The sequence below is a fragment of the Manis javanica genome, chromosome 4 (assembly GCF_040802235.1).
Source record: "Manis javanica isolate MJ-LG chromosome 4, MJ_LKY, whole genome shotgun sequence".
Lineage (NCBI taxonomy): Eukaryota > Metazoa > Chordata > Mammalia > Pholidota > Manidae > Manis > Manis javanica.
Window position 1 is genome coordinate 87,598,930 of NC_133159.1, and position 15,669 is coordinate 87,614,598.

Here is a 15,669-nt window from a genome sequence, read left to right on the forward strand (position 1 = left end):
ATACCTAAAAACAGAGCTTCAGAATGGTACATGAAGTCACGTGGGTTGCAAGTGGCATAGTGAGGATTCCATCTTAAATGTTTTTTCAAACATCTTGATATTAAAACTCCTATGGCAAAGTTTTCATTTGTAAAATTACTATCTATATTTGACTTTAAAGAGCTTATAACTTCAATTTAAAATATGTGAATAAAAAGAGTTTATATATTTTGAAATTGCATTGGGTATGGATTAATTGTATTTTGTTATATTTCTTCAGAGAGAGCTTGAAGGATTCCATGAGCTGGTTCCATTAAAGCCCAAAAGTTAAACTCCCAAAGCCTCAAAAGTGAAAGAAAAATCAATGCTCTTTCTCAGTATATTTTTCTTTCTCTAAATAATGTATATGTCCTCTTTATTTTTTATGCCACATTTTTAATTAATGTTAGACATCTCATTTCAAGCAGATTTCTTTTTATTCTCTTAAAAAATCATTTTCAATTCACAGCAAGTCATGTTTTGCTCATCATATTATACATAGGAGACTTGTGGTTGCAGTAATAGCATTGTTTATTTACATCTCCCTAAGTCAATTATAAAAGGTTGCATATACTTATTTTCCTATTGTTCTTCAATGTGACATCTACTGAAATTGTCATACTTTACAAAAAATAACAAAACATGAAGATTTGAACTTTGTATTTTTAAGTTTTCTGTTGATTTCTCTTACAGTTGCTTTTCTAGACTGACCACCATTTCATTCACTTGATCGAACAGGTGATGTCTATATTTTACATTTTTTTAAGTTATTTAAAATTTGATCTAAATACAACTATGTCTACACACCAAAACAATAATAGAAATCCAGTTTTTAACATTCTGTATTGGTTAGTCCTAACTATATCAGTTAGTACATTGTTCTGTTGCTCTAAAATCAAACTAGATAATTCAAGAAACTCCAGAATGTGATTTTTTGTAACTTACACTTACAGGTATTAATTTGTATAAACACCTTAATAACATTACATCTTTCTTCTTGAAAAGTAATACATTTAAGAAGTATGTTTAAGATACTAAGTACCATAAAATATACAGAAATGTCCTGACCTTTAGAGTTGTCTTTTTTTTTTAATACACAGTCATTATATTTATAGCTATCATTGTTTAGAATGGTTTAATTTAACTAGTGAATGTTCGATTAAAGTTTATTGAATCGAATATAATCAGTGGACAAATCAGCACTGGTCGCACTCAGTTTCCTGCATGGATTTAAAAGGAGACCCTATAGGGTGTATTCAGAGGAATTGTTGCTACTTTATACATTTGCTTGAAAATCAAATGAAAAATAGTATGGGCAGATTTAAAAGAAATTCTTCTGAAATTCAGTTTTGTGCCTGATGAATTTAGCTGGTCATCATAACAAGGCCCTTGGCAAGATCAGGCAAAAAGCCCTGATCTTGAATTTTTGTGGAGCTATTGATTTCATTCTGTCTCTGCTCACGCAGAGTTCTTTTATTAATGAAGGAATATTGAATAAGCAGTGCCAGACAGCACCCTATCATATCTACAAAAACGTTCAGGCTGCTTGGAATTATTTGGACTTGAAGTAAAGCAATGTGTGAGTTTGATGTTCCTGGCAGAATGATTTTAAACTGACTTTTTGTTAGTATCTGTATTTTTTATCTGTTTATATATTATACATATAATATATTGAGTTATATTTATATTATACATTGTTATATTTACATGTATATCATATCAAAATTATTAGGCATAGATCTTTTTTTATTTTTAGCAGCCCCTGTGAATGTGTGGTTACCTGTCTTTATTGCTATAGTCTCATTTGAGAGTGGAGTATTCTCAAGTATGGCGACATAGCTCACTATGTATAGTTTCTGGTATTCCACTGTCATTTATGAAATAGTCTTTATTCACTAGGCTTTATTTCTGTGTTGTGATGTTTGAGGTTTTGAAAGAGAAATAGAGCTGTGGTTGGGATTTGACAAGTTATAATGCTGTAATCTAGAGATTTCAACCAGAAAGAACCATACTCATAAATTATAAACTAAAATAGAAAGAGAATGGTCTGCAGCTTCTGTGGATTTGCTTTGTTCACTGTTCATTTTGGCAGACATAAATATTATTATCCATAGGATTTAAAATCTCAAAACCTTAAAAAGTCTATGCTCAAACTTTAAAAAAATTTTTTATTAAGGTATGATTGATATACACTCTAATGAAGGTTTCATATGAAAAAACAATGTGGTTACTACATTTACCCATATTATCAACTGCCCACCCCAAACCCAATGCAGTCACTGTCCATCAGGGCAGCAAGTTGCCAGAGATTCATTGTCTCTTCTCTGTGATACACTGTTCTCCCCGTGATCCCCCACACCATGTGTCCTAAACATAATACCCCTCAGTTCCCTTCTCCCTCCCTCCCCACCCACCTCCCACACCCCTCCCCTTTGGTAACCACTAGTTCATTCTTGGAGTCTCTGAGCCTGCTGCCATTTTGTTCCTTGAGTTTTGCTTCATTGTTATACTCCACAGATGAGGGAAATCATTTGGCATTTGTCTTTCTCTGCCTGGCTTATTTCACTGAGCATAAAGTCCTCCAGCTCCATCCATGTTGTTGCAAATGGTAGGATTTTGTTTCTTTCTTATGGCTGAATAATATTCCATTGTATATATTTACCTCTATGCTCAAATTTTTAATTTCCTATGACATCCAGTGGAAAATGAAACTTATTCCAAGTATTCTTTCTTACCCCCAATAGATCAGGCTTGGTTTCTTTCTCCTTAAGACACTAATGAAACAGTGAGCACACATAGGACAATTTGTGAACTGGCAATCTTTCGTATCTATCTGAATGTTGTTCTTTTTTACTCACTTCCAAAAATGTGTCTCTTTGGCTCCTCCTGCATGTCCCCCTTTCCAGCTTTTCTTTCAGGTGGTCTTGCATCTGTTTCTTCCACAGGAAATTTAAATCCTAGCATTTAGTTTCATGAAGGGTTAGATAATATCAAATAAGTAATTCAGACATTCGAACAGCCATGTGTTCACCACCAATTATTAAAGTAAAATAATATCACAACTATTTTGTGTTACTATTTTATGTAAAACAGTTATAGAAATTTCTGGTTTAGGCTGTGATGGGATATGAAAAACTGGATTTATCCTCCACTTACACACTAGTTAACTATACAAAATATATGAAACAACAGTTCTCAGATATTGGGCAGCTTAGAACTTTGCTCTTGGGGAGAAGGGATACAAACAAGGTAGGCTTACAATTACTCCAACTTATTCTAGGCAGTTAAACAGTACAGGGAGGAGGGACCTAAACTGGTCTTGATCAGAGTTTGGAGAGATCAAGTTGTGGAACAGAGTACCAGAGAGGAAGATGTTGCTCAGAGAGAGACTGAGAATGGAGAGAGCAGGCAGTCTGCAGAAATATGCATGAGGGTCCACTGGACTCTTGAGCTAAATACTCAGTGTGAGTACATACTAACCAAGGAAGGGTGGTGAATCACACCAGAAAGGAGAAGGCTGAAAAATTTCCAGGACTCTAATAAAACCCTAGAAATTCTCTAGATATACCATAATAAAATTTAAAATCAAACCTGAGAAGGTCCAAATTGATTTACATTAACTATGGTCCAAAAGAAAACCCAGCAATATTTAAAAGAATATAATGCCCGAAAAGGTTGAATTTGTAACATCTGGCAACCAAATAAAATACCAGGTATGGGAAGAAGCAGAAAAATACCACCCATACCTTGGACAAAAACCAGTAAGTAGAAATAGACCCAGAAATGGAGAGATGATGCAAGTAGCAGACAATGATGTTAAAACAGATATAAATATGTTACACATGTTCCAGAAAGTGAAGGAAGACAAGGATACTAAATAAGTAAAGAAATGTAAGATATAAAAAGGTGGCAAATAAAATTTCTAGGGATGAACAAATAAAATATCAAAATTAAAAATATTATAGATGGGATTAAAGCAGATTACACATGCCAGAAAAAAGATCAGTGAATTTGAAGACATAGTAATAGAAACTATACAAAATCAAGCAGAGATGAAAAAGACTGAAAAAAATGGGCATCAGTGAATTTGAACAGACCAATTACAAGCAATGAAATCAAATTGGTAATCAAAAAACTCCCAACAAACAAAACTCCTGTACCAGATGGCTTCATGGCTGAATTCTACCAGATATTTAAAGAAGAGCTAATATCCATACTTCTTAAAGTATTCCAAAAAATAGAAGAGGACCTATTTCTATTCCAAAGAATAGAAAACTCATTCTATGAGGCCAGCATCACTCTAATACCAAAACTGGATAAAAACACCACAAAAAAAAGAAAATTATAGACCAATATTCCTGAGGAACATAGATGCAAAAATATTCAAGAAAATATTAGCAAACTGAATTCAAAAGCATATCAAAAGGATCATTCATCATAACTGAGTGGGATTTATTCCAGGGATGCAAGGATGGTATAATACTTATAATATTTATAGATGACCACATTAACAAAAGGAAGGATAAAAACTATATAATCATCTCAATAGATGCTGAAAAAGCATTTGACAGAATTCAACATCCATTCATGATAAAAACTCTCAACAAAATGGTTATAGAGGGAACATACCTCAGCATAATAAAGGCTGTATACAACAAACCCACAGCTAACTTAATGCTCTATGGTGAAAAACTGAAAGCTTTTCTTCTAAGATCAGGAACATGCTCACTTTTACCACTTTTATTCAAAATAATACTGTCAGTCCTAGCCATGGCAGTCAGACAAGATGAAGAGACAAAAAGCATCCAAATTGGTAAGGAAGAAGTAAAACTGTCACTATTTGCAGATGACCTGTTAAATTCTTATATACTAACAATGAACTAAAAGAAATAGAAATCAGGAAAAAAAACTCCATTTACAATTGTGTCAAAAAAGAATAAATACCTAGGAATAAATCTAACCAAGGTGGTGAAAGACCTGTACTCTGAAAACTGTAAAACACTGATGAGAGAAACTGAAGAAAACATAAATAAATGAAAATCCATCCCATGCTCATGGATAGGAAGAATTAATATTGTCAAATGGCCATACTGCCCAAAGCAATCTACAGATTGTGTGCAATCCCTATGAAAACACCAATGACATTTTTCAATGAACTAGAGAAAGTAATCCTAAAATTCATATGGAACCACAAAAGACACTGAATAGACAAAGCCATCCTGAGGAAGAAGAACAAAGCTGGAAGAATTATGGTCCCTGACTTCAAGTTATACTGCAAAGCTACAGTAATCTAAACAGTATTGGCAGAAGCACAGACCCATAGATAATAGAACAGAATAGAGAACCCAGATACAAACCCATGCATATAGGGCCATTTAGGGAATTGGGAATTTTCAAAAAGTCTTGTGTAATATGCTAAAGAGTTTGAACTTCAGTCTAAGAAAGTGGTATGTGATACGTGTTAGCTTTGTAATGTTTCAATTTGTCTAGACTGAAATACATTCCCAGAATTTCCTTCTCCTTTGTTCTCAATTAGGGTAAGCCATAAGAGAAAATTGTGTGCAAAATTTGGAGGATAAAAGTGAAGCAACAGACATTTTCTAGCCTACACATGTTCTCTCCAATCTGCTGGCTCACCTCATTAGTGTAACTCAACAGCCAGTCTTATATCTGTTCAACCATCTCCTGAATCTTCCTTCAACTTCTGCCACTCCTGGGACAGGAAGGCTTATAGTTCTGTGATGAAGAACTTTTTGTTCCTGAACTTATATTAAAAGTCAAAACTAAAGAATAAATATCTAGTATCAGATATACAGAAATATCTTCCATTGTTAATTTAAAAATTGAGATTTTTGGATCATTTTTTCCTTAGGCATATTTACCACAGATTCTTGGAAAGGTCAGTTTCCCATTCTTCATAACCATGGTTAGATGTGTTTCAAGTGACCTAGAATGATGTGTGCAGGCTCATAAGAAGGAGTGTGTTTTCATTGTATGATATATAAATCAGATGCTATTTTGAGTGGTGCTAAAGAGTTAAGGAATATTTGAGAAAGCCAATTGGAGAAAGATAGCTTTGGCCTTTGATTCTTTAAACCTATAAATAACACACACACATGTCTAGGCTATAAAACATAGTAAGTCATGCAACCACACATCCTCTAATGAATGTTTCAGAAACAAAGTATGAAAAAGTAAAAGAGATTGACATGTTTTTAAGAAGTCAAGTTCTAGTTTATGTTATAGTCACTATACTTTTGACCTCATAAACAATATCATTTTCAGCTGAACCATTATATAACACTCCACTGGAGTGCACAAGAGTAACAACTATAATGAGGATGCTGAATAAAAAAGTAAAAGCTGTATTATGTTATTTGGACACCATTTAGGAAGGAAAGGAAATGTATAGTGGATTTTACCATGATTTCTCCTCAGAATCTCAAGTGAGTCATTAATGAAGGATTTTTCATTGCCAAGATTTTACTTTATATTTTACTTAATTACTTAATCCACTTCTAGTCACCGGATACTAAGTCATTAGCATTAGATTGGTGACTGTCCTTTGCATAGCTAGGAGTAGAATCTCCTTTGAAATCTTTTAGCATTTTATCTACATCTCTATAACAGCACATCCAATTTAATGCTAGAATTTTAATTATCTATTTACATGTCTTCATTTTAAGCTATCACATATGTAAGGAAAAAAATCCTTTTGTTTTTCATATGTTTATTTTATAGTACTTTATACATATTTTATGAATATCATGTCAAGGAAAAAATGATTGTTAAATACTTTTATAAGCTCTTACTATTATTGTAAATTATTTCATGACTTTTTGTTGAATATTACAAAAATATTTATGTATAACATACATACCAAGAGTGTATATATTCACAAACTTGAAAATACCCAAATTTTGCCTAAGTACCATAGTCTGTTTTATTTAGCCCTGTTTTATATGATTAATAATTAATTTTTTTATAAGTGTAAATGAGACTTGGCAAGATAAAACATTGCTGAATTTATATAATAAAGCATGAATATATTGTAGAGATTTAGACTCAAAATTCTATCAAAGGTTGAAACTTTCAACATGCATTAGAATTAAATTTTTATCTTAACAAATATCTAACACCACAGGATTTATTTTAATAGAGTAAGACATTGCTTATGTTTTAATGATTCATTCACATGTAATGGGCTTACATCTGGATATCAATTACTAGTCATTGAGTTATAAATTTTCTATTAAAATGCACTGTTAGGGTCCGGAGTCGACCACCTCTCAAATAGACAGAAGACACTCACGATAATTCAAGTCACACAGCGAGGTTTATTTCCAGCTAGCTGGGGTCCAAGTATCTGCCCTACGCAGCGGGTTTCAACAAGGACCCCAAGCACTCAAAGCTAAGGATTTATATAGCATTTTCAAAGCACTTAACTCACAGTAATTTTCCACAGTTACATACTATTTTTAGCAAGAGCAAGATAAGACCACTCCTCAGTTAGACAGAGTGGTGTTGCATGTATCTGAACCAGGGCCGCAGCTGCCCACAACCCGATGTCCTTGATTAATTCGTTCTTCAAAACTTGTTTATCAAGCCTTACCCCGTCCCTCCTCCCTTGGAGTCCTGTACTCAAGAAATGGCTTTTCGGCCCTTAAGATGGCCATTCTCATGCTAACTCATTCTTACAGCACTAATCAAAGTGCCCTTTCAACTCCTAAAAATTTAATTTGAAATGAGATTATTTTACCAAATTTGTTATCAGGCATTTTATTTTTATATTTGTATTCTTGCCCTATTACTCATTCAGTCTGTGGACTCTTAAGGTAACTATAAGCCCAAAGTAAAGATATTTACCATTTTTCATGTGTACAGATTCTCAGTGTGGTGGAGCTGACAATTTTTCCTATATTTCTTCATCGTTAGGGGTATTGATCTAAGGTTAGAGTTACTTTGGAGGTTAGTGGGAGCACTGTGTCCAGATACATGTCATGAGAAAAGACCGACTGTACAACTTCCAGAGGAAACTTTTTCAGTGGGATTGCTTCTTTCCCACTGTCAGTCCAGGGAAAGGAAATCCCGGGCAAAATACTTCTAAAAACCAAAATCAATCAAAGGGAGAAATAAAGTTTAAAACCCGTTTATTGCTCACAAACTGCAGTCCCAGTCTGTCTTTCTTCTCTGCTCCAGCAGCAACCACTGGCCCTCCCCCTCCCCTCTCAGGTACAGATAAGCCCTCTGTTGCCCAGGTAATCACCTATTGATACTGAGATGAACTTCTCCAACCCTGAGGAAAGATGCAAATGTACTAAAGCCATACTTCTTTCCACCTCTGAACGCCTATAGATATGCAGATGTACTAAAGCCAGGTGAAATATTCTGGAAAAGTTATAATTTTACCCACACCCACACTCCTGCCAAATTAATAAATTGGGTGATGGTACTCCCCAAGTAGTTCTTTCCTTCAAGATACTACCATCTTGGTCTAAGACTTTTTGTTCTGTCACACAATTACTGAGGTAGCCTCAATTTATGTCCCTGCTTCAACTCTTTAAGACCACATATATAGTCTGTTCTTCAAATGATAGACAAAGCTATTTTTTAAAAACATAAGTCAGGACATGCTGCATCTCTCAAAAATCCTCCAGCCTTCCTGTTTCACTTAGAGCCAGTTCTATAATGCTTCTCAAAGCCCAATATGATTTGAGCACATTCTACCCCTCTGACCCTCCCTGACCATTCTGTTTAGAGTTGACTCACACATCTTTGATATCTCCATTCCCCATTCTTGCTTTATTCTTGTTCCAGAGCTTACAACAACCTGTAAAACTGTACATTTTATTTTGTTTAGTGTTTACCTTTTCTGCACCACTTCAGATTTGCTTAACTATTTTGCTTTTTTTACCTCCTCACTTCTGCTTCCTGGATTATATTCCACAATAAATTACTTATATGTAAGTAAATTTAAGCTTTGTTTTGTCAGAATACCCAGGCTAAGACAGTGGTAGCTGTTAGGCTGGAGAAAGGAAAAACAAGGACATGCAAACTGAACAGAGAGATGTCATAGGGGGAGAACAGACCAGACCCCAAAGTCCGTGCCATATATGGAAAGGGGACAGCTCTCCCTGAATTCCATCCTGATGTGCCAACTAAGACCCAGATATCAGCCTCCTCCCTCTTGGAAAGAAAAAAGTTTCTAGTTGTCTATTATGTCACCTTTAGCCAATCATACCTCTCCACACCCCCTAGGATAGCTTGCCCACTCCTCCCCCTCCTAATCCCTTATAAGCGCCCAGTAGCCAGTTTCTAGAAAGCTGAAAATTTAATAATTGTTCCTTACAAAGATAATACTTGAATTTGTCAACCTTCACCCCTGCCACCCCTCATTATATTACTTAACACAGTCATGGGGAAATAGTTTGTGTTTTCCAAGATTAAAATAATTACACATCAAATAAATTGTGGGATCTGTTTATTATGTATCAACAGGAGAGGGAGAAATGTGTGGGAGTAGTTCTTAAGGTGTTAAACCAAGAAGGTAGGGCAAAACAGCCTCTCTTGGTGATAATTTGTGAGCTGTCCATCCCCCCATATCTCAGAATTCAGTGTTCTGGTGAGGACATCTGAAGCTGGTCTTAACTCTGGTGGGATGGCTCTTTCAAGCTTAATTATAACTTTGAGTAAATAAAGCAAAGAAGCTGGAATTTCTGTATCACTGAATAAGAGTAGAAAACTTAGAAAGTCAGACATTTACATTAGATTAGTTCTAAAAGACTAGAGAACCATCACTAGAACATATTGCCTAGGAGGGCCCTGATAATACTATCAGGACAGGACGTGATAAATTTATGAAATATGCCAGAACATCTTTAGCTCAGTAGTGGCTCTCATCTGTCAAGCTGGGATTAACTATGGGAGTTGCTATCATGCCACTGAGCTCCCTAATAGAAAGAGGACTGGTGGTGTTTTGGAAAGGCAGAGACTAAATGGCAGCATTTAACTTCAGAGGTTATGTGACCTGATTAGTGTAATTAGTAGTAAGATAGGAGTAACAATCAGGCTAACTTGTCCCACAGGGATCTGAGGTGATGGAGGAATCAAGGTGCTCTTAGTGGCAAGATAGAACATTGCTAAATTTATATAATAAAAAATATTGAGAGCTATAAAGTAGAAGTGTGGTATCTGACATTGAAATGAGATATCACAGTTGCTTCCCCTCTTTTTGAGTTGTGATTATGTTCACAAGCCTAGAGTTCAGTGATAAAAGAAGGAAGACCCAGTAATAACATTGAAAGCATATGTGATAAACATTTACTCAATCCAATTGCAAAGGAATTTGCACACTGGGCAAAGGAAAATTTTGAAACTTTATGAAAAACTGTTGGATATGGAAAATCTGATACTACAGAACACAGAATTTTTATCAAGGTCTTCTAGTAGTTTTGGAGATTAATGGAAGGCAGGTGATAAATGTTTTTCTGGCCTAAGTCCATCTCACAGTGAATACTATGGGAGTGTGGAAAAACTGTGGTAACTCGCACCATTTCCAAATGTGTTTTTGGGATAAATATACTTAGCAGTTGGTAGAATTCTCACATAGGTTTCCTGACTTCTCTAATAAGAGCAAGTAAGCAGTAATGTTCATGGAAGTCATTGCTTCTCAGTCAGCCAACTTGGTAAAGCAGAAGCCATACCACATCCTCTGACCATCAAGGACTTGAAGTACTTGCAGAAAGTGGCTATCATGTTTCCATTCCTAACTGACCCATGTAAAAACAGATGGATTGTCTTAGAGTACTGGGAATTTAATTAGATGATAGTTCCCATGTTTACTTTACTATTTTTTCTTCAATAGATCAACAGAATTTCTGGCAATTGTTTTGCCAATATTAATATGTCAATACATTTTTACTAGTCTTTAACACTAAGGAGAAGCTAAAGCTATTTGCATTTACATGGAAAGGACAGCAGTGCACATTCATTCCCCTGCCTCAGGACTCTGCACAGTAGTGTGTCCTTAGGGACTTTGATCATCTTGACATTCTGGAGATCATAATGCTGGTTTCATATCATGCTAATTGGACATGATTTGTAAAGTGCAAGTAGCCTATAAGCCTTAGGAAGGCATGTGTACAAGAGCATGAGATCTGTTATTCATGATATCTGTGAAGTTTATCAAAATCCAATTTCTACAACATCTTAGAATAAAGTGAAAATGGTTGAACTATGAAAAAGGCATAGTACTTGGTGGTCCTTTGGATTTTGGAGTGAACATGCTATATCTGTCTAGCTAGCTAGATATATACTACATATATATGTATATATATGTATATATGTATATACCACATATATATGTATATATGTATATACTTCAGAGTTGGTAACTCTGAAGGCTGCCAGTTTTAAGTGGGGCCCATGGAAAGAGAGAGCAGTGAAGGAGATCCTAGCTACAGTGACAGGTAATCTGGAATTGGTAAATAAAGTCCTAGTGAATAAAATTCTTAGTGCATAAAAACAGAAGTGGCTCACAGACCTTATGGGTTCTGCAGGAAAGTTATAACTTCTATAGCAGTATCATTTATAAAGTTAGCTCCTGTCATGTTATTGACTACTATAAAGACTTGTAGTCATGGGATACAAAGCTACTATTTGACAAGGTTTGGTATTTTTAGACCTGCTATTTCATAAGATCAGGGAGGTGTAACAATTAATTTTACAGTGGAAATGGTGCATGCAAGATTGGGCCCAAAGTGGTCCAGAAGCAATGATGCAGATGCAGATGACCTAGGTTCCTACTAAAGACCTTTTTCCACATAATATTTAGGGGCTTCTGAGACATTTTCTGTGACCAAGTGATAGAAAGCTGTCTCATCGCTAGATGAGAAGGCATGATACATCGATGCTGTATCACAGGATTGCCTAAGTAGAGCTTTGGGTATCAACAGGGTAAAGAATAGGATGAAGGATAGATATTTGGTTATTATAATTTGTCCTTCACTTTTCATGGAAGGAACAAGTTTTAAAGTATGAATGGATATGACTTCTGGGCAGAGTCGAATCGCGTGACAGATTATTCAGAACTCTGGAAATGATTAGAAGATCAGGGAAAATAAATTCTGGAAAGAAACAGATGGGCAGACTTAGGGAACTTGGCACAAATAGTTCATATCTTTGTGTCTCAAGTTAATGCCCCTAAGTGACAATCTTCTACCACTTGAAGACTCTTAACAACCAGGTGGAGAGGCTGAATTGAACTAAGGATGACAATCAGTCTCCCTCCTTAGTCACTGCACTGTTGATGAGAGTGGCCATAGTCACATGGTTGTACCTCTTCTCGCTAAGGCTGAGGTAACTGCTCACATGCTAAATGCCCGAAATTTATTTCAGGAGACCAATGCTGAGCTCTTGTGTCACTAGTCTTGAAGAAGACAAGCTGCCATTAAAAGGAAGGTTGATTACATAAGACATTTTTCACCCTAGAATGGATAGCAATTACAAATTTGACATCTACTCCTAATATGTGGGTTTACCTTCCTTTACCAAAGATCTTCCTCCATTGTGACCATCTGAGGGTTTACAGAACACCTAAACTCTTAGGAAGGTGTCCTACACAACATCACTTTGAAGCAAGATATCTATTTTACAGCAAAGGATGTCTAAGAGTGAGTTTATGACCATAGGATTTTCAGGTATTAATATGTATTTCATCAGTTACAGGTAGATATTAATAACATGGAATGCCATGCTAAGTATTTAGCTAATGTTTCTGAAAGGAATTAACATCCTGTGAAAATGGGGGCCAATATTCCAAACGTTTTATATATATATGCTGAAATATGAAACCATTGAAACATGGTCTGTTGCCAAATCTAGAATATGTAGGTTCAAGAACCAAAAGATGGAAGTACTCCCATTGGTACACTTTCAGAATCTGTATTTCTCTCTGTCTACCACTTTAGGGTATGTTAAAGTCAACCTTCTGATTCCTTGCAATGGAGAGAATGCTTCTGCTTAGAGAAACACTATTTGTTCCATAGAGCATTAACACTGTAACATCTTCATTTTGGTTTTTTAATTCCAGCAGACCAGCAAACAAAGAAAGGAATAACTGTACTGTCAGGAATAAACTCCAATTAAAATTAGGAACTAGGATTGCTCTTGAACAGTGAAAGAGGAATATGCTGGAATACAAACTATTCTCTTCAAAGTCTCTTGCAGCTTTTGGGATTCAGGATAAATTTGAATATACATTACAGCAACCACAGTTTGACAAGTGCAAAACAATGAAGAATTCATATTTTGGGGGCATTTGGGTCTTGTAACAACTCAGAGCTACCAAACTGATAGCTGAGTGTGAGAGAAATCTAGAAGGATGCTGAAAGATAGATGTAAAAAATATTAAATATGACCCAAGGATCAGTGGCTGTATTGTTGCTCATGGCTAATTTTAATAACCTTGCCTTAATACTTTGCAGATATTTCAGTGGGCCATCGCCTTGAGAGTAATCCTGTATTTGATTGGATTTAAGGGAGTAAACAAGGGGAACAGTATGGTACAAGAGCTGATCTGTATCAGCTCTTACACACAACTTTATATCTGGTTGTCTTCATTTGCTTATTACTCCAGCCATGGCTGTTGTGAATCAGTTCTATATGTGCTCTGAGAGTATCTCACATTAGTCCTTTGCTGTACTTATTAGTTTCCTGCCCTTTATTGCTGTCTTACTCAGGGATAACACGGTAGTGGCAAGTCAGAGGCTACAAGAAGCTTCTTGGCATAAATATACATGCACATTGGTGGTGCAAGGGAGTTAATGCCCGGTGGAATAAACTTTTAACCAATGCAGATGGAAACCTACAGGTAAATAGCAACCTCATCTTTCATCCTGTGACAGATAGTTGTAATACAGATTCCATAGGGCTTCACAGGAGGACCTATGGAATTCAGCAACCCCTTTCAGCAGTTGGCAACTCAATTACATATAGTAATACAGGCTCTCCTCCCTATTTTTAAATTGAAGTTTAGTTGATATACAATATTACATTGGTTTCAGCTGTATGACATAGTGATTTAACAATTTGATACATTGCTAAATGCTCAACACTATTACGTGTAGCTACCATGCGTCAACATACAAAGATATTGCAATATTCCCTATGTTTTTATTCCCATGATTAATGGTTTTAATAATTGGAAGATTTAATGCTTTATCCCCTTCACCTGTTTTGTCCATCTTCCCCTACCCTGTAGCAACTACCAGTCCTTTTTCTGTGTTTATGAGTCTACTTCTGTTTGTTTCTTTGCTTATTCATTTGTTTTGTTTTTTAGATTCCACATGTAAGTGAAATCATATGTTAATCTCTTTCTCTGAGTTTTTTCAGTTAGCATAATACCCTCTAGGTCCATCTGTGCTGGTGTAAATGGCAAGATTTCATCCGTTTTTATGGCTGAGTAATATTCCATTATACTGCAGCACTTCATCTTTATCCATTTATCTATCAATGGACAAGTAGGTGCTTCCATATCTTGGCTATTGTAAATATTGCTGCAATAAATAAAGGAATGCATATGTCTTTTCCAATTTATTTATTTATTTTCTTTGGCTAAATTCCTGAAGTAGAATTACTGAGTCATATGGTATTTCTATTTTTAGTTTTTTGAGAAGCTTCCCTACTGTTTTCCATAGTGGCTGCACCAATTTACATTACCACTAACAATGAATGAGAACTCCCTTTCCTCCACATCCTTGTCAACACTTGTTTTTTGTTGTCTCATTGATATTAGCCATTCTGACTGGTGTGAATTAATATCTCATTGTGGTTTCCCTGATGATTAATGATGTTGAGCATCTTTTCATGTGCATGTGCGTTTGTATGTCTTCTTCAGAAAAAGTCTATTTAATTTTTAAATCAGATTATTATTTTTTTTGTGTGTGTGTTGAGTTGTATGAGTTCTTCATATATTTTGGATCTCAACCCCTTGTTGGATAGATCATTTGCAAATATGTTCTTCCATATAGTAGATTGCCTTTACATTTTGTTGTGCAGAAATTTTTTAGCTTGATGTAATCCCACTTGCTTGTTTTTGCTTTTGTTTCTGTTGCCTGGGGAGATATATCTAGAAAGTTTAGTAATGCTGATGTTAACAAGTTTACTGCCTAGGAGTTTTATGGTTTCAGGTATCATATTTAGGTTTTTCAGACATTTCAAATTTATTTTTCTGTGTGGTATAAGACAGTAATCCAGTTTCATTCTTTTGCACGTACCTGTCCAGTTTTCCCAACACCACTTATTGAAGGGACTGTTTATTCTTCAATGTATTTTCCTACCTCCTTTGTCATGTACTGATTTGCCATAAAATGTGGTTGTATTACTGGAATTACTATTCTGTACTCTTGATCTATGTGTGTAGTTTTGTGTCAGTACCATACTGTTTTTATTATCTATCTTTGTAGTATACTTTGAAATCAGGACATATGATACCTCCAGCTTTGTTCTTCTTTCTCAAAATTGCTTTGGCTGTTTGTTTGGATTTTTTTTGTTTTTTTTTTGGTTCCATGCAAATTTTAGATTTCCTTGTTTTAGTTCTCTGAAAAATGTTATTGGAAATTTGATAGGAATTCCATTGAATCCGTAGATTGC